Raw genomic sequence first — 26,808 nt, 5'->3', positions numbered from 1 at the left:
GTAGGATTATGTAAAATGACTGCAATGAACCCTTTTATTATGAGAATCAGTGTGGTACTCCCTCTGCAGTTCTCACTTCAGTATTTGTTATACACAGAAACGCTAGTAAGTGAAATGTTATGGGATTCATTATGGGTAATTTTATAGGTTGTAACTAAAACCATTGACACTCAATAGAAATTTTAATACAATGCCTTTTGTGATACATGATATTGAATATCATATGTATATCCAAGATAGTTCAGTCATGGTTGTTTCTGTTAACAATGATTAAGGGCAAAATAACATTTGTATTACCGCATAGTTCAACAAATAAGCTGTACAGAAAGACTGAATTCTCATCCAAGAAATATTTCCACATAAGTAAGGAACAATTGCTAAATACTGCTGAACCAGCCAACACAGAATGAGTCTATGAGAATGAGTCTATGCCAGAAAAGTAACAAATGAAACCCTGCTATGTATATTGCTATATGGACCGTTGGGAACATCGTGATTCTGGGTGTTCCTAATGGGGTGCCAGAAATCTTTCTTCTTTCATGGTGGTCAGGGGAAGATACAGAGCACTGCCTTGCTGACTTGTACAAGTAAAAGAAAATGTAATTTTTCTACTTCAGATAAACTGAATAACATATGTTTTGCAGAAGCAAGAGGAGGAGGAAAATCAGCATGGGAACAGACAGCATCTTGATTTATATAACTCCCTTTTGGAGGAAAGGAACCCTTGAGGTTCAGCCAGGGCCTTGAAGTCATTTCTAATGCAAACCAACTTGAGCTCAAAACCAATAGAAAATATTTTTTTAAAAATCCTCAAGTTTTTAGTAAGATTATTACATTTGTAGGAACAGGTGAGCTGATGTGAGAAGAAAACAACTCAGTATCACTACTTCAGAGTTTGTGTGTCCTTGTGCAATATGGCCAAGAACCTGGCAAAAGCTTCCTGGCATCCCCAGGTGAGAACATCTCATTCATCTCTACAGTTTTGTGACACATTCACAAAGGACAGTGCAAAACTGAGGAACCTGTATACTCTATACCTGTAAAGTCCGAGCCCATCAGTGAGGGTCATTCAGATGAAAATCTTCCTCTCCCTGTAAGCCAAGCAGAATCTAAGCAGAATGGCATCTGACCCTTTGCCCTACCATATTGTTTCTTGATCTGTAAGAACTGATGTTTGTTAGACCTGGCCTGAAATGGTTTGTCTGCTTAGAGAGAGAGTAGATGACAATTTCCATACTTGCTAAGCTCTTAAAACAAATACTACATTGTGAAGTGCTGTTGAAATGTTCAGTCCTGCAGTTTTTCATATGACTTGTCTATACCTTGGCAGCTATAGACTCACAGGTCAGTATGGAGGCACATGTTACTGAATCTGATGTGAGAACAAGTGTGACACCACTTACAGGAGATGATAGGTTTCAAATATTAGCTCAGTCTTTGAAGGATCACTTTGACAGGCACTTTGGGGTGTGAAGTCTTACAGATGCATTCTCAGAATAAATAAAAAGAATGTGACACAATGTAATGTTCCTAGTCTGTCATTTTTAACAAGTCATCTTCATTAATCAAGAATCCAAATTGGTAGCATAGGCTTCAAAAAATGGTGAAATACAAAAATCTGTCAGTCTTAGGAAATTATAACAATATTGTCAGACCTTCAGTGCAGACAAAATAAAATTAAAACAAGTTTTACTCTATGGAGTTTGAAAGTCCAAAATGTAGACAGCTATTGAAGCTGGAAATCCCAGAGGAAGTTGTAGAGGCTGCTGTGAAAACTACATTCCAGTAAACATAAATGTTATCCATCACTCAATACAATGCCCCTTCTCGAGTCGCTTTAGAAGTGTCTCCTATTCTACTCTCTGTAAGATCATTTACAAGTTCTATTAAATTGTCAGCAAGTTTTTAACAGGCCTCTTTCTTGCCCTCTAAAGGCTTGTGAGTTAAGTACTTTCTTGGGCAGAACTGCTTATGAAACAGAGCAGCGATTAAGAACTTTTGATCCAAGTCTGTTGCTTGGGCACATGTAAATATTACTTCTAACCTGTAGGATATGGAGAAAGGGATGAAATACACTTGGTAGGATGAATGTTCATGAGTTGAGCATAAAACTCAGAATTTTACTCTTAGCATAGCGAAGCTCTCATACAGACAGAAATATTTGACTTTACAGGTGATTTGCCAAAAGAGTAGGCTTTTGTTTTCCTCCTTCCCGTAAATTAGGGTGTCCTCCAGATGTTTATTACAGCTGTTAGAAACTGCTTACGGGGAAATGAAGAAAAATCTGTGCTGTGCTTAAACCTAAGGGGAGTAGAAAGAGCAAGGGGAGAAAATCCTGTGGTAGAGCAACCTGAACTCACATCAAGAATAGAGGTTGATGGCAGACAGGTAAAGGGAACAAAATCCAAAACAGATTTTGAAGCATCAGGTTGGCCTGGTTGTAACTGCCTCTTCAGAGATTTTAGGCAAAAGTACTTGCTTTGAAAAACATTGGCAACATTTATGGAGCTTGTCATAACAATAAGTCATTTACCTGCTTCCTGAATTGGATTGGTAACAATGATTGATCTGTATTCACAGCTAGTCAGAGATAAAATAAAATAATGGAACTGTGTAACTATTCATCATGAAGAAGCACACAGTACAGTGAATTAAAATGCAGGAGAGGTTCTCAGTAATCATAATTGAACAACTATTCATGTGGCTAGAAATCTAGATTGTAGGAGAGAGAATGAAACACTATTGTCCTCTTAAAACAGAAAATTAATAGATCTTCAAGCACAGAAGTTATGTTCTTATATACTAAACTCCCGTTGCTTGATGGCTGTACTGTAGCTGTGGCAATAAGTAAAAATTAAATTTCTGCAAGAATAAAACTGCCTTCGGGTCTATGCTCTTATCTTGCTATATGGATAATGTAGTTATCGGGCATTTATAGAATATTTACAAACTACAAAACACATTCTTCTAAAGACCAGTTGGGCAAGCAGCCTCAAAATAGGCAGCTCACTATGTCTAGCCTTCACATTTTCTAAGAATGAGAAATATTTCTTGCAGTGTAGAAAGCCTTGTTAATTCCCATTCATACTACATCCCACAGGGATTTTCATGACAGAATTTTTTTCTTCTTTCTCTCTGTGCTGCGGAGGCTGGAAAACCTCTGAATAGTGATCCCTGTGCAGTTAGTACAGCTGTAGCAGTACTGGGGCACTTGTGATGAGACTGGGTTGGGGATACACAGTACCTTGCCCTGTGCTCATGCATAGTTGGGTATTGCTCCACCCCATGAGCCAAACTCTCTGGCAAAAGTCCAGTGAAGAATGAAGGGGTGGGGTGGGGGGAAGAAGACGGGACAGAATAAGCCAAATATAGTTGAGGCAACTAGCTAAGCCAGAATGTAGAGTCTTGAGATTCATTCATGGTTTATCTTCAGGTGGCTAAGGAGGCGAGTGTGGTAATGGACCCATGAAATGACCTAGTAAATTAGACATCTTCTCACCTATCCTTCCATTCTGTGCCAAGGTAATTTTCAGCTTTGTGATGAAGCTAATTGTTGAAGGGCAGCAAAAGGTTGGTAGGACTTCATCCTTAAATGCTCAAAGCTTCTCTGTAATGAGATGGTGAAATTGTGGTAAAGAGAGATGGCACAGGTACTGCTTTCACTTTGTGCTCCTTATCACAGAAATCAGAGTTCTAGTTTTAGTTTTGAATACATGAGCTGCTAGTTTAGAAATTAGCCAGATGTTTGCATTTTCAGCTTCTTTTGTTATGCAGCAGGGTAAAAGGAAAGAGCGCTATTTAGTCAGCCCTAGATTACCAGGGAGTGCTTTGCAGACTGCCTTTTAAAGAATGAGCTAAGTGCTACCATGTTGCTACTGTAAGTTTACTTATTTTTAGATCTGAGAAATGTGTGGTGCTAGGCAGTGTTCCATAGCAATCAAAACAACAGTTATTACAAAAAGTAACAAGCAAGCAAAATGCAAACCAGAACCCCTTGTTGGAAGCATCTATCAATAGACCACACCAAGCCCAACCTACGCCTGAAGCAAAACCAAATTAGAACATGCATTTTTCTTGAAGTCCTATGAACATATCCTTAAAGTTTCCCATGAGGTTTGGGAAAGCTGTTTTGTTATGAATAACTAGAGAAAGTCTAGATTTTCAACGCTGCTTTTAGCCTATCAGGCAAGTATGAGCCTACCATTAACCGCCACCCAAAGTCATACTATGACTTGCCCACTGGGTTCCCATCCCAGTGTTCCTTGGAGTAAAATGTAAGTGCAGATACTCCATCCAAAGGGCTACAGAGATTTAAATTTAAAAAAAATCATTACTGCTTCAACAAGCAGTTTCTGGAGGCTGGGGATGCATAACAGCTTGCAAACCTCATTTTTGGCTAAGAAGCCCTGCTGCGGGTTAGTTATTAATCTTACTCACATCTATTCATTTGTGCCAGAAAATCCAGTGCTGTGTTGTTAGCTTCAGACAAAAGACGTTTTGCTCCTGACAAGTTTTCTAACAGCTTCTGGTAACTGGAAGTAAGAAAGGCCTTCTTGTTTGCCATGAGCGGGTTGCCTTGTCTCTAAATGAGGGGGACTGTGTAAATACAAAGACAGGAAGCAGCATTTAAGCTGGCTAGTCTTAGTGTTTGTGAGATAAAGACAGCAGAGAAAGGAAGGAGCTATGAAGAGGTGTTTTGTTGCTTAGGGTTTTGAGGGATTTGGGTGTGTTAGTTTTTAAATAATCTTGGTGTGTTTCAGAGAAGGTAATCTAAGAATCCTTGCTGCCAATGGGACCATTTACTACTTTGGATTGTATTTGAGCTGTATTTCCCAATCCAGTGGAAGAAATGCAGTAATTTGGTTGTCAGTTGATGTAATTGTTCTTCATGTGTTATTCATTGTGTCTATATGTTCTTTAGATACAGAAGGTAGCAAAGCAAATTCCTCAGCTGAGAAAAGGAAATACTCTTTTAGACTCAAACATTTGTTAGATCTTCAGAAGAGTATTTCCTATCCAATTATGTAGATATGTTGAAGGGAATTTTTCTTATCAGACATTCCCAGTGACAAGGAGGAACTAAGTCAAGGTGATAACAGCAAAAATTACGACATTGCAGGTTCCTGAGCCGGATCCTTTGGGGCAAGAGTCCTGGTGAAGCTTATGACTGAATGAATGTGATACGTTACAGGTTTTAAAAAACTTGACAGTAGTGATAGTATGGGAGAGGAAGTGAATTTAGCCAGAAAAGAGATTACAGATATGCAGAAAGAATATGTTTCAAAAAGCACTTCCTTTTCAAGCAGCCTGTGCAACCAGTACCTGTCAACATTGGAAGCATTTGATCTTCCTGCTCAGTCATAACACAGTGTTGTGGTTTAACCCAGCAGGCAGCTAAAACAACCACACAACTGTTTGCTCACTCCCCACCTGTCACCTGTCCCCCCCAGTGAGATGAGGGAGAGAATTGAAAAAGGTAAAACTTGTGGGTTGAGATAAAGACGGTTTAATAGAACAGAAGAGGAAGAGAATAATAATAATGATGATAAAAGAATATACAAAACAAGTCATGCACAGCACAATTGCTCGCCACCCGCTGATGACTGATGCCCAGCTAGTTCCTGAGCTGTGGTCCAGCCCTGGCCAGTTTCCCCAAGTTATATACTGAGCATGACATCATATGGTATGGAGTATCCCTTTGGCCAGTTTGAGTCAGCTGTCCTGGCCATGTCCCCTCCCAGCTTCTTGTGTGCCCCCAGCCTCCTTGCTGGTGGGGCAGTATGAGAAGCTGAAAAATCCTTGATTTGGTGTAAACATTGCGTAGCAACAACCAAAATATTAGTGTGTTATCAACATTATTCTCACCCTAAATCCAAAACATAGCACTATACTAGCTACTAGGAAGAAAATTAACTCTATCCTGGATGAAACCAGGACACACAGTATATTCCATAAACTCTGCTGACATACAGCTAGAGCATGTCTTTCTTCTGAAACGGTATAGAACTTTGAAGCATTTGCCATGATTCTAGATTAATCGCATCACACCCATAAAAGCCTGAATCAGGATGATATATGGTGAGGTAATACATAAAACTGGGAACCAAAGCTGCTATGTAATTGTCAAATGGGAGGTGCATTTATGTCTGCCTGGGTGGTTGTTCCTGTGTGGCAATGCAGGATAGTAATCCTTCGTCTTTGCCTTTCATTAATTACTAATGAACTAAAGAAATTAACCACAACATTCTTTACAACTCTAAATTTAGAGATCAGTGCTCTGTAAAGAAAAAGTGTTGGCAGTAGAGAGCCTGTTGACAAAGAACTGAAATATTTATTAAAATTAAATAGTATTTCTCTTCAGGAATCAGTGACACGTCTCAGAACTGAGGCATTGAGGCTGCAGAATTTTTACATGCACAGAAAAAAATTCCTAATTCTTTTAATAATTTGGTCATTTTCAATATGAAGTGTATTTAGATAAGACTTAAAATCCCATATTCCTTGACATCTATAAAACTCTTATAGTTTATTTCAGATAGTAGGTGGTACAAAGCTAATTTGTGATCTGTGTTATATCTCAGTTATATGAAAAAGGATGCAGTTTATTTTTTAATTTTCTGCAGTTAGAAGAAGTTTGTGAATGGTATGTCCAATGTGATTGAGAGTCAGAAAATACATCCAAAGATATAACAATTAGTGTTTGTCCAAAAAGTTGAATAACGATTTTATTCAATGTTTACCATAATTCTCTTTGAAAAATTGAGTCCATTGATTTTTCCATGTGTATTATGGAACCTTGTCTAGAGAACGGACACTCTGAAGAGCTGATACGATCTGTTGTTCCAGTTGTAGTTTTCAGTTCAAAGACACCTATTTTACCAGTAATAAAGGTGACTGAGCCAAGCAGTCAAGAAGATTTGACTACCTGCAGCTGCTAATCTGTCATCTGTCACAAACACAAAATTGATCAGCAGGCCCTGATTAAAATCTCTGTGGGTCTTCTAGAAGGGATGGTATATTCTATATCCATTTTGTAGCAATTTTTTACAGTTCTTGGCCATGCTAGTTGAAAAACTGGAGGGATGAGGGAGGAAGGAAAGAGTTCAGCATTTTGACCGGCCTTTATGAGATACAGAGTGAAAGTTTCAGAAGTATTTTAAAAATCAGCTATGTAAAGTTGTATAAACACCTAACTGCATTTTTAGCCATCAAAATGATCCTGAAAATCTTGCTCTGAGTCATGTCGGTTTACTTCCAGTAAGTTTTATACCTCTTCTCTAATTCTGTAATGTTCTGTTACACTCATATTAAAGGTTTAGCTTTTCAGAGGCGATTCCTCATCTTCCTGACTGTTGCTAAATGAAACTCAATTCAACATGTGTCAGTAGCCTTGGGGGGGGAAGATGGCAGAGCGGTGGCACCAGAGCAGTCTCCGCTAGGTAAAACATAGCGTGGGTTTGTGTACAAATGCAAGCAGAGCTGTGTGAGGTAAATGAGGATGTAAGGGAATTAGTGGTGACGGAGAAGAGGAAGAACAAAGAGCTAGACTGCAAAGGTAACAGAAAACAGTGGAAAGGGCCAGAAGAGGAAGAGCACTGTGTCGCTGAACTATACTTTTCCTCACCGAATGTCTTCAAGAGTGATGTGGAAGTGTTTTGTAAATACCTTTTGCTCCGCAACAGCATCGTCCATATGACCCCTCCTTTCTTATACCTGCATTTTAGCACAGCCTCGGTCTAGTTATTCGAAGTGCTGGTTGCTAACAGAATGTTAGCAATACTAGTAGGTATACTTGTTCAAATCTACTCTCAAGTTGTGTTTTCCCTTTAAGTTTCTTTGGGTATTTAGGGAGGTAGGATGTAGGATGTTGTTTTTAGCTGCCGAGTGCAGCATGACTGGCCTGATCAAAAATCTGGTGAAATCAATGGGAAAAATTTTATATGCCCTGGATGAAGTATGTTTAAAACCAAGAGATACCTTTGTTCAATCTATAATAGACTAAAAAGAAGCACTCGGGAAAGAAAATATGAGAATGTTAATATTGATTCTTCTACTGCCATTGCTCGAGCCAAACTCTGACACTATGCATTGCCTTTGCCTCAAGCATATCTTCCAAAAATTCATTGTTAGTTTAATAAAGCAGATACTTTCTAGTAACTGGAGAACTGAGGTGGGAAGTTTGTGTAACAGCACAAGGCAAGTTCAGCAGGCCATGTCCGTGAAGAGTATGGCTGGGTGTGCAAGTATTTCTACAATGTTTATTGGCTCTACACAGTACCCTGTGAATGTGGCTCTCAAATCTGCACTTCCTTTTGCTGACAGGTTGGGCGACGCCAGGCCACACATTTGCATACTTCTGGCACTTTGGTTAGTCTGTGTGATAGTAGTTTGCATATCTCTGTGCTTACTGTGTGCCTGGGATCTTTGGTTCATAATCTTGGATCTGTCACCAATACTCAGCTCACTTAGGAGTGAAAGTACTCTTTGGATTTCAAATGTTAGAAGGTTTGTGTTTCCATAGTGCTTTTGCAGTGTATTGCTAACAAAAACTTCCACTTAAGACTTAAGGTAGCACATGCAAAGACATTTTACACATTTTTCTACATCCCTATTTATGACCAAGCATTAAGTTTGTTTATTAGGGACACACTGCAGATAGAAAGGAAAAGCTTAACACCAGTGATTTGAATCCCAGAGGAGCCCTTTGTGAGTAACCATGCATATTGAATCCATTAAATGACAACAAGCTATCACATACCTGTATGAAAGTGATATTACAGGTTATTCCTGAAAGTATTCTTTTTTTCTTTCTGTTTTTTAAAGGATTTACTGTGTGAGACCATTGTCCTACAAAATTTTTTGGAGACGAAGTCTTCTGAGGGAAGACTGTCATTCCTGAATGATTGCTGGCTCAGATTTCCATCTTAAGCTTTCATCCATCACATTGTACAGCGCAATCTCTCCACCTATTCACAGGATACAAATAGGTAAAAGTATAGAGATAATGACAGCAGGACAGTTATCTAGCTATCGCTTTTTAAACAGATGGAAATGTACTCTAAATAGATGTTAAATCTAATTATTTTCAAGCTATAATATGCTGTTGAAAATCAGATCTTTTTGTTGATTTAGTACTAACCAGATTTTAAATTAGCATTTCAGACCAAATTCTAGACAGGTATATACATATATATGTATATGTACATAGTGTTATCATAGATCAATAATGCTCTTTATTTATTTTTTTTTTTAATTAACAGTTATTAGAAGTTCTTACAGAAGTTAAGTTTAGCCTTCATATAAGGATACAGAGTGTTGTTGATTTAGCTCCTGCTCTTCCACACAAATATATGCATTTGGTTAACATAATTGTGTGAGATGGTATAATTGACTTATCTTTTATTATGTTTATCTCCTTATATTACTTTCATATGTGTTAAAATGTATTGGAGCGGGTGCTAGAAGCTGTGGGGTTCTGGGGAAGGAGTTGCCTTTTTTTTTTTTTTTTTTAAAGAATTTCAAGTTCATTGCAGGAAAGGGTGCATTATGATTAAAAAAATTCTTGAATAGTCTGTTGGGATGATTAATACAAACACTTAATTTGATCCTTAAAGGGGGGTTTTCAAAGTAGAACATCTCTGAGCTGGGCAGGAAGGAACGGGAAGGAGATAACAAGGAGACATTGGCAGACTAGAAAAAAAAAATCCTTTTTGAAAGCTTAGGAAAACTTCGGCTAGCCTGGAAAAATACAGTTTTGTTTATAAAAAAAGAAATATTCAGGAATGTAGTGTTTACTGTTTGTTGTAATGTTGAAGCTTACAAATAAAAATTAAGTATACCCCAGTTTAGGGAGAGCAATTTGCTTCTAAAACCAGTGAGCTTGATTGTTTTTACCAACAAAGTAGTTTACAGCAGGCCTAGAATATAGTTTTGAAGTTACAACCAACTGGTAAGCTTGCTATGACATTAATGACTGTAGGTAACCTGAAAGAAATATTTCATCTTTTTATATCCAAGTGTTTCTTTGCCAAACTGAATTCTCCCATGGTAAAACAGGTTGATGTCATTTTCTAGGTGGGTAACAATACTACCATACTCAGCTAATAAGTGGATTTGAGGGAAGGTGTGTTACTATGGGAAAAGCTGCCAAGGAAATATAGGGAAATGTATGGATTATAGACATAGTACTGGGGAGAGCCGTACTAATTTTAGTGAGTTTAATTAATAAATAAATAACATTATTTTAGAGATTATAGAAGGAATATGGATAATTTCCATCCTTGCAAAGGCAGAGAACACAAAAAGCCAAGTGTCTTAGGACTGCTTCAGTTTCTCCACTAGTAGATGAATATCTCCATGAGTACTATGCAATAGACCTTATTTCCAAAAAATGTATGCTTAAGCTTTAGATGTGTTTAAAGAACTGTCAAAGCATTTTCCTTGCTTTACTCTCTTTTGTCTCATCCTTTCCTCTTGCCCATACATACATACCTACAGCTGAATATATGGTGTAAGCTTTAAATGCAGCAGGCCCTTGTGATAAGCTATAAGACTTTATGGTGTTTCACAGCTCACAGTGGAAATACTCAAGGTGTGAATTGGAAAGCTATTAGCAGTAAATACTTATTGTCATAGCATTAGTATACATAATTCTGAACTATACTTGACTACAGAAAACTTATTACTCCCATACCAATCTTTGTCCTGTGAGACTGGGGTCAGAGGAAGAAAAGCACTTTAAAAATAATTGTTCCCTTATATATTATTTCCTCCTTAGTTATTTTAGTTGGTTTTTCCTTCTGTTTCAGTTTTATTCTTTATCAGTCATGTGTTTCATATGTGGAGAATTTCTCCTTAGCAGGGTTTTGATTTCTCCCTGAGAACAAATGAAAAATTTGCACACATTGAAAAGAAGTCAGTGAGAGAAGTAACATGTGGCACTCAATTTTCTAAAAACCTATCAGACAATAGGGCCGGAGCATTTTTTGAACTCCAAGGGGCGGAGTGGTTTCTTGTAAAGTGCTTTGGACATCATAGATGGCTTTTCCATGGAGAACTGGCAAAGCAGTCCTGAATTGCCAGTATAGGGATTTGGATGTGTAGATGTGAAGGGTGGCAATCAAGTATTTGCAGGTTTGTAGCTGTTTATTTTGCCAGTTTTCAAAACTTGTGACTCAGAATTTAGACAAAAGAATCACAGAAACAACCAGAATGTTGGGGGGGGGGGTGGGGGTGGTGTTCCCCTTGGGTTGTGTATATTTGTATTTTGAGGCCAGAAGGCTAGAAATAGGTTGTAAAGGGTATTATAGGATCTTAGCCCAATTTTACAGGATTGTCTATTTTTATGGCTGAGAAACTTGAACTGATACTTGGAACTGACACTAATATATCATGCAAAACTTCTGGGATTAGAGTTATACTTCCTCTTAATTCTTGAACTTTAAAGATGTCATGATTAAGGCATGGTAAAGCAAACAAAACAATTGTCATATGCAAAACATAGGTTTCACTATGTGATAAACATGCACCTAAGGAAGTCTAAACAGACCCTAAGAATAAGTTGTTACTCGCAAAAGCACAACACAATTTTAAAGCAGATAAGGTGAGTAATTAAGGAAAGTATATTGCTTCTGAAGCTCTGAAAGATAAAAGTGCTTGGGTCAGCTGCCTCTAATTTTAAGCGTTTCTTCACCATAGATGCAAACTTCAATACAAAGTGGCCAGCATATTAGACCAAAGAAATTATTCATGAAATTTGCTCAGTAAGCAGTTTCTAAATGTCACTTCCCTGTGTAACTTGATAAACTCACACAGGCAGGAGTCTGTTGAACTGTGCAGTAATTAAACATGTCATAATAAGCTTGATTCTCGAGTTTTGTGTTTTCCAGTTTCCTAACTTAAAATGACGTGATGCAGACTGCTATATTCTTCTTTTCTTGCTGGGTTTCATACAGCTATTATGGCTTTACTCTGTCATAGGTGAAAAATTTTTGCTAGCATTTAAGAATGCTTTTCACTTCAAATTGTGGTTCACAACTCTGAAATGAGTTCACTTTCTCAATCAACTAAGCACTCAGTCATGCGGCTTCTGTGAAAGCTTAAGTTACTTGCATTCAGGCTGCCTTTTCCAAATAATGAACAGCTGTCAAGCCATTTCCAGGCTTGGCAATCTTTAAAGACACATGGCTGCATTTTGTCATTGGATACAGTTTTGACAGGGATTAGGCAGACCTGCTTAGGAGATAGAATTTGGTATCTCCTTATTTCTCCATCTTTTCTCCTCTCTCAAAAGTATCACAAGCATTACTGCTCTGGATTGATATTAATAGAATAATCTAAACTACACGAAATAAACATTTAGAAAGATTTAGCTTTTCCAGAGAGGCTTCCTGCAGCAGGGTACATATCAGTCACCACAGGCAATACAAGGCTGAATCATAGCACAACTTAGCTATTGTATAGAAGGAGCATATACTTTCCCAGGCAAATATAACTCAGGTCACTTCAGACTCCTGGCATCAATCCCTTTAGGGATTAGGTTGTAAGCATGCAAATTGACATGTTTGAATTTACAAAAATTCCAATTTCAAATGCAAACATGCTTGAAATAAGTTTTAAAGTTGATATATTACAGCAGTGGCTACTGAAATGAGTTATCTGCTTGAATCTGTGTCAGCTAATCCTTAGTCTGTTCCTTTCAAGATAATCTCCCATTGACTTCCAAGGAAACTGTGATCATGATGTTCCCACAATGCACTAGCTTGCAAATCTATATATGCTATCTGGGTCTCACGTCACCAGGAGGCTGTCACTAGTCCAGTACTTTGTGCCAGAAAAAGGCTTGGTGCAGTTTATTCCTACATAGGAGAAAGGGAATGGGAACAAGTGCTGACCAAGTCTCAAATGTCAGAAGTTTTTTGGGAACACAAGGCAGAGCGATGGTGTAGTGTCAGGATGGAATGAAAAATAATGATATTGCACGAAGTGCATCAATTTCACTGAAGTGCAAGTTCTGAAAACTAATTTAATCATCCAACACACCATTACAGGGTTTAGAAAGAAGCATTTGTTTAAAAATGAGTGACTAGAAAGAGAGTTTATTAGAATTTTGAGTGGTGATCCATATTTGTCACTGGTTTTCTGCAACTGTGTGAACTATCTTGATCATTGATGTAGCAGATTGGATCAGGTGCTCCTAAGATTCAGCTGCCCTTTCCACTCAGACAGCATCAAGTAACCAAAACAAGACAGCATGAAGAATTACATTGCTAGTGGCAATGAGCAGTGAGAAACACAGAAAGAACCACACGTGGGTCAATGTTTCAGGTCCATGAAGTACATTTTCAGAAAGCAGCTAGATTACCAAACGAAACAGGGCACAACCATCACTTTTTAAAAAAAAAAAAGAAAAAAAAAAGAAAAAAAAAAAGAAAAAAAGGACATCCTTGCAAGGCTTTTCAACAACTACTGGTCTGGCACCAGTAAATAATAGCCTGGTGAGGAAATGCAAGCAAAATTTGGGTACCGCTATTAGCAACTGTTGTCTATAAAGTCATCTGTATGACTGTCCTGGTGGCTGTAGAAGACTGCTGCAGTTCTACTTATGGAAGAGTAGAATATGCTGAGTACAAAGTGTGATACATCACCAGCTGAATGCTTCCAAATGACTGGGGAAAGTTGACAAAGCAGAAGATGAAATTAAATTATGACATCAGCTCACTTTCATTCAGGGGACCATGACACAAAAGGATTATCTTCCCCTTGCACTAGGAGAATTCAGTTTCTGGTCTGAACTCCTCATAAAGGCAATGAAATGGTCTGTGTCACTTACTGTACAGAAACATTCTGCATGAGGAAGATATACCTGTATGGGGAGAATGACGATGGCTTTAATTGTAAAACTAGGGCTCCTAGCAAGGTGGGTAACTCTCCTCAGTTTACTAGAAAATAGTTGTTTCAGGTTCTAGAGGGAGTCTGTTTAAATGTGTTCTGGTCCATTTTCCTAAAATAGTCTGTTTAAGGGATAAACTACAAGTGCACCATACCTACATAATTTAAAATCAGCCTATTTGTTTTTCATGCACTAGACCAAAAATGTGAGGAGATGTTGCGTTACATGTAACTCCTTTACTTGTTCTACTTGGCTGCATATTCACAATCACTTGGCAGAGGCAGTTTATTAAAAGTAGCTGAGCATCAAGTAGAAATGGCCACAAGATGCTGTTTGGTTTTGTGATTATTAGGAATTAATACTGTTAATGGGAATTTCAGATGTGCTAGAAAAAAGTAATGGCTCAATGGTTACATTAGAAATATTATAATAGTGGTATTAAAAATGTATTTAAACCAGGACAATTGATTCCTACAGAAAAAGTAGTGAAATGCAACAGATGTAATTAGAGACTTAGATGATGTTTAGATAAAATTTTTGCAAAAGATTTCTTGGGTAAAAAACAGGAGTGGCCATGCTGTACCAAAACTGGTAGTAATTTCTGGGAGCATGTGATTGTCTCCACTCTGTTAGCTTTTTTTCTTTCCCCCTCAGTTAACATTGAGGCAGGGGGGAAACATATTTTTAATTTTTTTGTCTATTACACCTATTGTCTATTACACCTGTTTACTTGTATGAGGTACTTTGAAGCCTTACTCAAGGTCCAGGGTTATTTGCAATGTAAACATGAATAAGATTGATAATCTGCCTCATGAAGTTCCATTAAAATGAATTTAAAACCTACAAGAGAAATTCAAAAGATTTGACCTTATTATGGCAACCATACATAAACCCAATCAGAATACAGCTGGAGAGTGCTTTACATGTCCAGACCCATCTCATTTGTCTGGAGAAGTAAAGCCTGGAGAAAACAGGTCACGGTAATATTGCTTAAGAAGTTCTACAATGTCCTACATTACTGTTTTGCAATTCTGTAAAGAATCTATATTCCCAAATACTGTATAACACCTATGAGACAACTTTGGAAGTAAAAATTGAAGAAAGAAAACAAAATACAAAGTTTTTCTAAACAGTCTTGAAAATGTATTTGAGAAAAAATGGAGTATTTCTTCACTTTAAGGGGTTAGGAAATTCCTCAGTTTACCAACAGATTGTCTCCTTTTACATACTTGGGTCAGTCATGCCTCCCACAGAGCGTGAAGGATGTTTTTTTGAGAGGCAGTGGAATGGCAAGATGTTTCTTCACATGGGGAAATAATCTATAAAGATATTTAGAAGGGGGCAGAAGAGCAACACCCAGCTGCCTAACAGAAAATTCTCAAGCTGAAGAATCTGACAGCTGTCAAAGTTGGTGGCTGTGAGAGTTGATTGTGACACGAATGACTCGGGTGAGGTCCTACCCACAAATTATTGCAGCAACTTTCCTGAGTTGCATCTTTTCTTCTAAAACTTTTCTAAAACTTTTATGAATGCGTTCCAGGCAAGATATAGATGAAGAAACATCATAACTGGTTGATGCCTTCAACCTATATTTTTTTCCTATGTATAACATAATTAGCTTTTGCAAATGTTAGTACTCTCTACAGTTCTGCTCAGCTGTAGGCAGGTGGCAGAATGGCCCCAGGAAAGGTGTTAAAATCAAGCCAAAAGAAAAAAATATTTTACTGTTTTCAGCACCACTAAGACAACTTACATTTCTTGATGCAGCAATATGTAGTTTTGCATGGACAATAACACTCACTTCCTGCAACTTCTGAGAACAGACTAAAAAATGTACAGCTGTTTACTGAAGGAGAGCACAGCCATGGGGATTTTGTAGCTGCTCTTCTGGTAGTTGCAGCAGTTTGGCAATAAGCAACAACAACAAACAAATCCATTCTCTGCAGGATACACTGTAAACAGTCAAATATCAAAAGAACTAAATCCTTTTTTTTATTCCATTATTGCAACAACAGCATGTTTAATTAACTCCTTGAAATGCGATCTTTTGGGCTGTTAACCTTCTTCAAAATCCTCTTTGTTGATCCCTCTTTGCTGTTGTTCTGACCTTTCATTACAAGGGCTGTCACAAGGATTGTTCTGAATATTAACCATTACTTAGAGAAAAATGGAAGACCAAAAGAAAATTACAGAATTTATTACCAAAGGAACTTCATCTCTTCAGCATAGCAGCCTGAAATATTTGGACTCAAGGAAATACTTTTGAATTGGCTGACTCAAATTTGACTAATATTAGCAAATTAGCCACTGCCAATGCTGTATTTTAATTCACAGGTTTCTCATGAAGAGGTCACCTTTTGCTCTGTCTGACTGTCAGTGAAGTATTACCCTGAGAAGATGTGTGTGTTAAGATGTATGCAGTGGAGTATGTCTAATGGTATTTATCCTGTGTCCTTAATTGGCTGAGCATGTCTCACATGATTAGAGAGGTCAGCTCAGCAGAAACCCCATTCTCCCTCTTTTTCAGCGTGAGAAGCATCTTGATCAGTGAATTAGTTTTAGACCATTAGTTCAGGTGTTACAACACTACTGGTATTTCATGGGGTAATAACTGAGGGAAAATATCACTCCAAAATATGATGCTGTCTAGAATTAACATAATAGTGGAATTGCTAAACCACTGGTCTCAAGAGGTCATTCTTAGCCTTGCCATCTTTTCCAAGTAGCATTTCCAAAAATTATATGTTGTAGCACATCGGAGGACAAAATCTAAATAGACATTTGCCATGAGCAACCAATCTACAGAGCTGAGAGGAGATGACCATCTAGGGAACCAAGAGGAAGGATGTGGTAGTCTGTGACAGCTGCAGAACCTAGTCGTGGTGCTCCTGTTCAATCCTGCTTGCAGAGTCATGGAGATCTGCCTTGAACTGCTAATTTTAACCCAGAAGAAAATGCGCCCAAGTTCACCAGTTCGGGAAAACACAGTGTGGCACCATCCCTGGACAATAGGCATGAATGAGACCTAAGAGAATGGTCTAGAAGGCAGAAAGCCAAAGATACCTGTCAGGACAAAGTTTATAGGTAGAGTTAGTGGGGGAAAAAAAGGGAGGGAAAAAAGGGAAATTAGACAGCTTTGGGCATGTTTGTATACAATCACTTGTATTCCTGGAAATTTATCTGATTTTTTTCCAGCTACCAATAAATACTGCCAATATCCTTAAACCCTGTCTACAGCAAAATACTGCTAAAAATATCTTGTACTTTCTCAGAAATATGAATGTCTTTCTCTCCAAAGGAGGCTTTAAGTGCCAGAGAACACAAATTATTTGGCTGTAAGTGATCATCAGCTAGACCTCTCAGGAAACATTGTGAATTCAGCCAGAGACACGCAGATAATTTCATGCATTGATGCAATATCCTTTAATCAAAATTATCCCAAAATGCTTCACAAGTTATATTAAATACATAGCGACTATATAGGACTGAAAAGCAGGGGAGTGAAATGTAAGTTTTCTTAAGGATTGATGTAGCAAGCAAAGAAGTAATGAAAGATATTAAGTAGAATGAAATCTTGGTAGTGTTGCATTGAATGTAGTTAATGTTTAAAATGAGATCTTTTTTTCCCACACTGGCTAGTAAATAACTTCTATGAAAAGCTTGATGAGATGCAAATAGTTGCACATAGCATGGAAAGTAGTAGAAAATAACAAATATTGTGGTTTACTCAGGAATACTGACTTTTGGTTACAGAATTTTTGGGCACTTAATGCCTGAATGCTTTAAGGGTATTTGGCTTGCTGACAGAATTTTATCTCATTAGTTCCTGATGGCCAAGAAACTCCTTTTCATATTCATTTATTTCCTCTAACTTATACTCATTTATAACCTGAACTCCAGGGTTGCTTTCCTGAGTATCTCTCTGACAAAAGCAGTTTGTAAGTTATGGATCTATCAGACCTGTTACTATTGTTCAAATACTGTGGAAGACCTGTAATAAAATGCAAAGTAAAACACTCACCATTTCAGCTGTATCTTTCAGTGAAACAGGAGCCCTGGCTTATCTGAGCTTTCAAATAAATGAAGGAAGATGGGCCACCTGTCATGGCAGTGAAGAGTTTTACCTAAAGCAATTTACTCTCTTAGAATGAAAGATATTTAAGGTTGCCTTGAAAAGTTAGCTGTTTGCTTCTTTCAGAGAGAATACTAAAACAAAGAATTCATATGCTCCCTTTTCTAACAAGTTGACTGGTATAATTTAAATAGACCACTGAATACGCTTCTTAAAAATCTATATTGCATCCAAATGTTTTTTGTATTAGGGCTTCTTAGACCATGGGAACAATAGGGACATAAAAAAGGGAGTTTCAGATAATGACACTTTTCTCTTTTCTTGATTTGTTTTGAATAATTAGGCCTGCTGGTATCTTTTTCCCCCTGAATTTTCTGTTCCAAAAATCGGTTGTCAGCTTTGAGAAATTAGTCACTTGACACTTTTTGTTGTATTTTTTATTTCTTTCATTTAAACTGTGTGGGGTTTTTTATATTGTTTGCTCCAGAAAGGCTGCATGCTCACCAAATTGAGTTACAGTTTCATTTTATTTTAAAAAAGAGGAAAAGATGAGTTATTGAAAGCACAACTGCTAAAATTATTTTCTCTCCCTTTAAAAGGGAAAATGTTTTAAAATACCCTCAATTGTAGTTTACAGAAGTCCTTTCAATGAATACTTCAATCTGCTGCGGAAGAACAAGTAGCTAACTACTACTTTTCCATAGGCTGCTTGGTCTTTGGACCTAATGTAGTCCAAGGTCACTAGGTCATGATGAAAAAGTAAGAAGAAAGGAATTGGGAGTCTTGGACTGGAAGCAGCCCTTTTGCCAGATTAATATATTTGCCAAGCTACTAGTATCCTCTTAATACCGTGACCTTGTATGGAAATGTTGTAATAATACTTGTTTTGTGAAGAAAGCAGTTAAATTCTGTGCAACCATCTTAAAGCACAGAAGGGAACAGTGCTGTGGCACACAGAAAGTAAAATGTATTTGTAACTTCATTTAGAGGGAATCAGGAGACACGGATAGGAAGATTGTTATTTTTCAACCAACAAACACTAGCAGTACAAGAGACCATTGTGTCAAATTTACTTCCTTGAAACTGTGTGGAAAATTCTATTTCTATCGCATGAAAATATTTGAAATTTCAAAAGAAATTCCTATTCCACATGTAGATGCAATGAAAAAGTGTAAAATATTTGGGAAGGAAAAAAAGAGGGAGGGAATACTGTGATCATCTCTCAATTTTTAGTCCCGTGATTGGGGATCTCATTTGATATATGGAGACATCACAGTTCAAATTCCTGCTACACCATTCTCCCACTTTGGAGGACATCCACCATCCCCAAGGGACTGTTTTCAGTTTTCTTAGGAGGGTTGTTCTAATTAGCCAAGTCCATAAACTTGTAAGCTTACCAAAGATGCGGACAGATCCAAATAGCAAAGTGAACCTTTGCAAGGCAGTAGGAGCCCTCTGCATGGGAAGCAGTGGCTGGTGCTCGGGAAGTGTGGAAGCGTGTATGCACTGCACGGGGAAAATATTGGTTGTGATAGAGTGATGGAAGTAGTGCGATTTGTGACTTCCTGAGGATATGATCAGATATAAAACCCAGAGTTGGAGAAGACTTGGAAAATGAGGCATTTCTTATTATTCTTTGAAGTTTGGTGAAAGAGATCTGTGTGATTTTTAACTTTTTTTTTGCCATTATGATGAAGTCCCAGTGTCTCCATGCAAGCAAAAAGAGTCAGTGGCTTAAAGGAGATACACTGTAAACAGTAAAAAGTAACAGTGCAACCGGCACAAAGATTTTCTGAAAGGATTTAATTGCTAACCTGGGATCAATTACATAAAGCAAGATACTCGAGTGACCTTAGTGCAGTGTACCACCCCAACTCTGTATCTGATCAGACACACTTCACTTAAAAATATGTTAATTCCAACGAAGAATACCCAGGGCTTGGTGAAGATGTCCAGGTGGTTGTGGTGTTGAAATGTATCGTTCTGCAAGCCCAAGACCACAGCGTTACGTGGCTGGAAGGTGAGCAAAAGGCCCACAAAGTTTGGTGATGCTGGTCTCGTTTCCAATTTACAGCAGCATAATTTGGTGAAAGCCAGTGAGGCCATACCACTGCAAACCTAAGACAATATGGTAACAGGTTTGGAAGATCTCTTTCCTAATTAAGGAATATCTTTCCTGCTGCTAGGACATTTAGATATCTCTTATAGTAATACATATCACATAAAAGTGATGAAAATTTCCTCAGCCTGACAGCTTGGCTCCTACATACAGAGCCAGCTGAAAAAAAGTGCTGTGACACTGCAAGACTAATTTTTCATTGTCTGGCAAAGTTCAGGATACTTGAGATTTTATGGGTAACATATGGCAAGATTTTTAAGATAAACAAAATGCCTAGTTGCTTTTCTTTTTTTTTTTTTTTTTTTTTTTAATTTGTTTGGTTTTGCTTGGAATGAATATTTGCCTGTATCTGGAAACATGTTTCACCATGGCCAAATAATTTCCCAATTCTCTGTTAAAGAATATTTGCATAAAGAAGTATCTGGAACCAGTTACTTCTATAAACAGGTGTTCAGTGTCCAAGTCTAAATCACTCTTGGCCTGTGTAACAAATTCTCACATCTGATGGCTGTTTGATGGTGTTGCAATGCTGCTTAAAATTGTTTCAAACCATCTAGTTTCAGAATACAAAATTAGTCTAATTTTATACTAAATAGTTTACAAACATCAGCCAAAATTATTTCAGTGCAACAGTATCTTATTTATACTTACACACTATCAACGCAGCTTTTTAAATAGTTGATTTTGATCCAGTGTAGTGTATCCTTATCACTCTAATGTAGACACCTGCAGAGTGTGATAGTCTTTTGCTTCTTACAAACAAACAGATCTGAAGAAAACAGTATAACCTGGATACAAGTAAGGGGAGCTGAGTGGGAGGAGAAATCAACAAAGACATGCAAAAAATTAATAACTAGCATGCATATTTAATGAATTAAAAATTGTTCGCCACAAAAAGTCATGAGAATATCCTGAAGGTCCAACAGTCTCTAAACTTAAATGGCAACAGACTATTCATCTTATTTTGAGGTAGTACTGCTACAAACTGTAGTTTAGATATTACACTATTTTTCATAATGAAAGAGAGAAGCATTACCTTGGGGGGAAATGTAAATAAAACTATCAATTTGTATGTTAATTATATGAGTTTATTATTGCACATTAAAAAATGAGTCTGCTGTCTAGTGTCTCAAGATAAAATCTAACAAAGAAGTATTACGTCTTTTCAAATAGTAACATTTTTGTGATCATGCTACAGACTACACTTATGCAGGCAGGGTTAGCTTCTTGGTGCTTACTGGCTTTTTTTTCAGCCAGAGGACTTAACTTGCAGAGCGTTCTGTGGAGTGCATACTTCAGTTTCAGTAATGTATGAAGCTTGGATGCTTTCCAGCTTAGAAAATTTGTCATGTATAGCTGATACCCATTAATCACTACTGGTCAGAAGTTCATCCTCTAAAAACTAACTTTAAAAAAAAAAGGCTGTGGAAAAGAAAGCTATTGGTATGTTCCCAGAAAGCTACATGAGATGTTAGGCTGTGAAGAAGGAATGGCCATAGCGTATAGGTCCAGTCAGAGGGAAGAGACATGAAATATCACTGTGATTTCAAGCAGAACCTGAAACAACTGCAGATGTGAGACAGGAAAACTAGCCAAACCTACATCACCAGAGAAGAGGGAAGGGAGGTGGGGGTGAGAAACAAGTAAAATGTTTTAAAGTAAGAAAATAGATGTAAAACATTTTCCCCAAGGCATTAAGAGACCAGGTGCTGTGCCTGTAAACAGTAAGAGACTAGCAGGGAGTAACTTCAGATCCTCAACTACCATTTTGGACTAGCCATTCAGGTAAACCTGAATGAGAACCAGATGCCAAACAAATCTCTTGAGATTATAGTCAGTAACAATTACTCATAAGAAACTGTAAATCTGCTGTCAGGAAGTGACATTTATGGAAGGTAGTACAGTGTCATTTCAGGGCATAATCTTTGATTTGAGTCTCTTGAAGGGTGAGGGGAAATAAAGAAGAAAAAAACCAAAAACCCAACAAAACCCAAACACCTCAAAATTCAAGTGTTTCGAGTTGTCTGTTGCAATTGATAAGCTGAGGAGCAGGGGAGTCCCATCAGTTAGTTGTTAGTTGCAAGGCGGCCAAATTTCTATTTTGTGAAACCTTTTATTGTTTTTAGTTTCACAAGAAATAACCATAAGGATTTAGATTTAATTTTATCCAAGTAATAAAAAAAAAAAAAAAGTTGTTTCCTTTCTAGTTTTCATGTTTGAATTTTTCAAACACAACTCTGAAGTATCTGATGTTCTGTTGTCACTTGAGCAGACAGGATGTTTAGGGGAACTATTTAATAGTATAAGAGCTGCATTTATAGCAGCTGAAGAGCTATTGCCCTGCTCATAGCTATTTTTATCAATGAAGTAAATTACTACTGTAGGAGGACCACAATTAATTCTGAGGACTAGGAAGATGAATACACAAATATCTGAGTTGATAAGATCAATAAGATGTAATATAAAATGTATTTTTCTCTATCGTTCCAAAATTGTTGCTCATCTATTCTCCTTTTCTCTATATTTGCACTGTTGCAAAGGATTGCTTGTTTGAAAGAGAAGGAAAGGAAAAGAGAAGAGGAAGTCTTTCCAGGCCTGTGGGCTGTTACCAGATAACCTGCATGTTATGGGTGACAACTGTCTAATTATTTAATCCGAACACATTGCGCAGTTATGTTTAATGCAGTCAGTAAGAATATCTTCTGAGTGAAACCTAGCTCTGATGGAGTACAGGTCTAAAATGTCATTTGTAAATTGTCCCTCAAACAAATCAAATTTACTGAATTTCAGGCTAAAATGAACGTTTGTCAATGATATAAACAAATGAAAATGACCTTTTATAGAAATATTCTTAATTGTGTTTCACTGCGTTTATCACAAGTGAGTCTTAGTGTGCATTTTTTGGAAAAACCTCACCAAGGCATAAAACAAGCCTCCGATGAGAAAATCTATTTGTAACCTTTAATTACAGTCTAAAGCTTTATGAAATATTTTTGCACTGGTATACTAGTCTAGGATTTTGCACTTGCAAAAACTTTTTAGTTTGATTTCACACCTGAGTTTTGCTCTGCGTTGGTAATCCTGAATTGGATTGGATTGAATCCTGGTTGTCATAATAATGTCCTCAAAGGTTCAGATTTAAGTGTGTGCTGTTGTCTCTGGATCCTATTTCATTCTATGTCTTATTTCCTGAATGACACTTGACTTGATTGGCATTTTGAATCTTCCCCTTGAGTAGAATACACAAATTTACAGTGGGTTTGTTCTCTCTCTCTTTTATCTTAAAAATAATTGAAAGCCAGATGTTGGGTATTCGAATATTCTGTATATTGGAGAAAACTTTTTGTGCCTAATGAAGGGCTCTAAGAGGTGCAAATCTGGTTACCTAATGAATATTCAGGAAAATACTAAAAAATAATTTAAAAAAGAACTATCAACTGATTGTAGATTATCAGAACTGCACTTTTGCTAGGAAATAACACCCCTATTCACTGCTGCATTCTTTCATTCAGATTGCTAAACTGTTGGAAAAGTATATTCTTTTCTTGCTGCCCTCCAAGTAATGTTTGTATTCAATTGTAGAACTGTTTCTAGCAACACCGGTACAAAACTTTGGTTGGTTAAATTACCTAACTTGTGTTTTGATCCCAAATGTATTTTTCAAGTCTCACATGTACTTTTAGTTGGAAAGAATTAGCACTTTATTAAGCTATTTTAACTAAAGCACAAAAGCTCCAGCTGAAATGAACATATTCCTTAAAGAAATCCAGGCTTTGACAGTCCAAATTCAAGCATCTTTACAAAATTGTGTAGTCTAGGGGTGTTACATTGCCAGTGTGCATCTGTCACTCATTGATCCAGACTCTCCAGATACTTCTCCCCAGGTTTTCTACAATTATCAAAGTTACCCTCAGGGCAAGAGACCAGAAGGTAGGCAGTGAACTTTGGTTCCTCACAGCTTTCTGCTCAACAGCTTCTTTTACTTCTCAGTGCTGAAGCTGGTGAAGTGGATGCTGCATAAAGGCGAAAGGTGTCCTCTGCAGCAGCAAAATCTGAACTAGTGTGTGTTAGTATAAACTTCCTTGTCCACAGGGCTTAAATTTAATCCTTTCTTCCACTTGAGTATTTACTAGGCCATAGGTTTTGCATGTGCTATTCTGTCCTTATTTAGAGCCCTGCAGCACATTGATTTCTTTCTCAGTCTTGAATAGTAAGCAATTCAAACTAGCACATACATACACTGACCCCTGGGTCACCAGGTTCGCTCTCCACACTAGCTTTTAAAGCTCCTGAAACAAGAGGCAGGTCTCCCAGTACACCTTTAGAGGTTTATTCTTTTGCAAATCACTATAACTGTGAAAGAATGTGTATACATTAATTTCTTTGTTTTGAGCACTGTTAGGACTGTACTCATGTATTATGCTCTGTATTAAGACTCCCTGTCAACACTTTTCTCATTAAATCATTGTTATTGTTTCTCTGCACCAGCACTTCCATTTTCTCACTGCAAAAATTGATACTCATACCTGTGGCTGAGGAGACCTTGCAAACTACCCAAACAGAAAAACCACGTGTATCTGTGCACGTGCACTCAGGAGGGAAGAAGTTTGGTTTGTATTTCCCATCTTGACAGGGGTTTGGATGTGGCAATGCAGCTGATGTATGCATCTTGTTGCTTTTGTATACTATTTTTAAAAACTTGTTGTCTGACCCTGTATATTACAGTGACAGAGTTTCCCAAAGCAGACAGCCCTGTTTGGGTTGACTAGCTCTCAAAGAGAGCAAGAGGCTGTGAGGTGTGTATTGGCGATGAGAATTTTGGCTTGCCTTTTCAAAGGGGTTGGCTTACCTTAGTCCTACGGTCACTTGTTTTTTCCTTGCCCTAACTCAAATTGGGTTTGGGCTTTATTTATTTATATATTTCTCCCTGTTCCTTTAAAAAACAGAGGAGAAATTAGGAGCCTGAATTCCCTTGAAAACTTAGGACTCAAGAGCTAAAATGAGCAGTTGTACTGATGCACGTGGAGAACACGAGAAGGCTGAGGAAAGCAGGGCTTCTGTTTCCTCCTTTCCAATTTTAATTTCGTCTTCACAAATATTGTAGTGCAGCATCTTAATGAAAGTGGAGTGAGATTGCCAGAGTAAAAGCGGCCATCTCTTTCCTTTTTGTACCTCCACCAGAAGACAAGTCAGTGTGACAGGCTGGGGCAGAGGGTGAGTCCAGCAGAGCCCAGCCAGCGAGAAGTGACAGCTACAAGCCAGGCTCCCTCTGCTGCCCATTCCACCCAGCAGCCATGGGGCTCAGCTCCCCTGCCAGCAGCTCCAGCTGGGGTGAGACTTCCAGCACCTTCCCCGTGCAAAAAGAGGAAACACAGTTTGAGAAGTAGGGCTAATCTGTGGGCAACTTGCTATCCCTGTCTATCTGTATAAAATGGAAGACTGGAAAGGTGGTGAGGTTTTGGGGGGATTGCTGTTGCATTTTAATTTTAAATGCATGAGTGAATGCTTTCAATCCCATGATACATCTATAGCAGAAACTTAATTTTGGCATTTTCTTGAGAATCATTTGTGTTTGATTTTGAGTATTTCCACCACTTTTTCTTCTGGGTATATAATAAATGAAGGACTGTCTGAAGGACCCTTGTTCTGTGAATCTCATTAAAGGAGTTCACCTTTCATTTAAATGGTTGATCAATATATTAAAGAAATGCTGTTTGACCATCTGGTTGCCTAGTAAATGGGGAGATCTATCCCTGGTAATCTCATCAGTGAGCTGGAATAGGACCTTCCATTTCTTTCTTCTATGCACCTTGTGTCAATTTTATTGCTTCAAAGGACTATGAGGAAAAACAGGATTAGAATCCCATGAAATTAGGATTAGGACAGAAATCTCATCCTTAATGTATTTCATCGTGCCTGTATATTGCAGGTGTATGTCTGCATTTGAACATGCCATCATGCTTAGGACAGGAGGAGGAAGTTTAGGACTGTTATTTCAGCATTCACTCTCAGTCTCCTGGCTTTTGTGTATTTTGAAAACACATCTATGACATTATTTTAAAGATCTCGTAAGCAGTTTATGAACCACCTTTGAATAATATTGTGTCTGGAGTGCCCCAAACAGTGAAGTTTGAAGAGCCATCCTACAAGTGAGCTTAAATATAGGGAGGCCACATAGTGATATTATAAGAACTTGTGCATAGGCGGCCTTATGTGTAACATCCCATCTTGGTTTTTTTTTATTTTGTAGACATGAGACCGACCCACAGAATTCAGGAATGTGCTTCACTGGGCCATATCAAGCAAAAAAGATATTGATAATAAAAATCAGAATAAACAAAATACTAACAAATTATTTTTGCATTTGGAGACATTTTCCCAAGAGGGGTCATCTGAAATTTCAAAGATAGTGTTTGCTACCCACAACTATCCCATTTTGTAACTGGTCCCCAAACTGTGAAGGTTTAAAAGCATGAACGCCTCTCTTGGCAGAATCCTGTTCCTCCTGCCCTGTGTCCAGTGGTGGCAGAACTCTGACCAGTTTGCTTCCTAAATTACTTTTATCTGTTTGAGAAGCAGGCAAAATCTTTCTTTCAGTTTCAAAAGGAAGGCTACTTCAAGCAGGCTTCTCCCATTCTGTTTGGTATGAACAGTTCCTCATGCCTTCAACTCCTCAGAAGAAATTTTTGGGAGCGTGGGTAAGCAAAGCTAAGTCAGTCAGGTGGC

This window comes from Balearica regulorum, chromosome 4 (genome assembly GCF_011004875.1).
Source record: "Balearica regulorum gibbericeps isolate bBalReg1 chromosome 4, bBalReg1.pri, whole genome shotgun sequence".
Classification (NCBI taxonomy): domain Eukaryota; kingdom Metazoa; phylum Chordata; class Aves; order Gruiformes; family Gruidae; genus Balearica; species Balearica regulorum.
Note: the sequence above shows the minus strand (reverse complement) of the source record.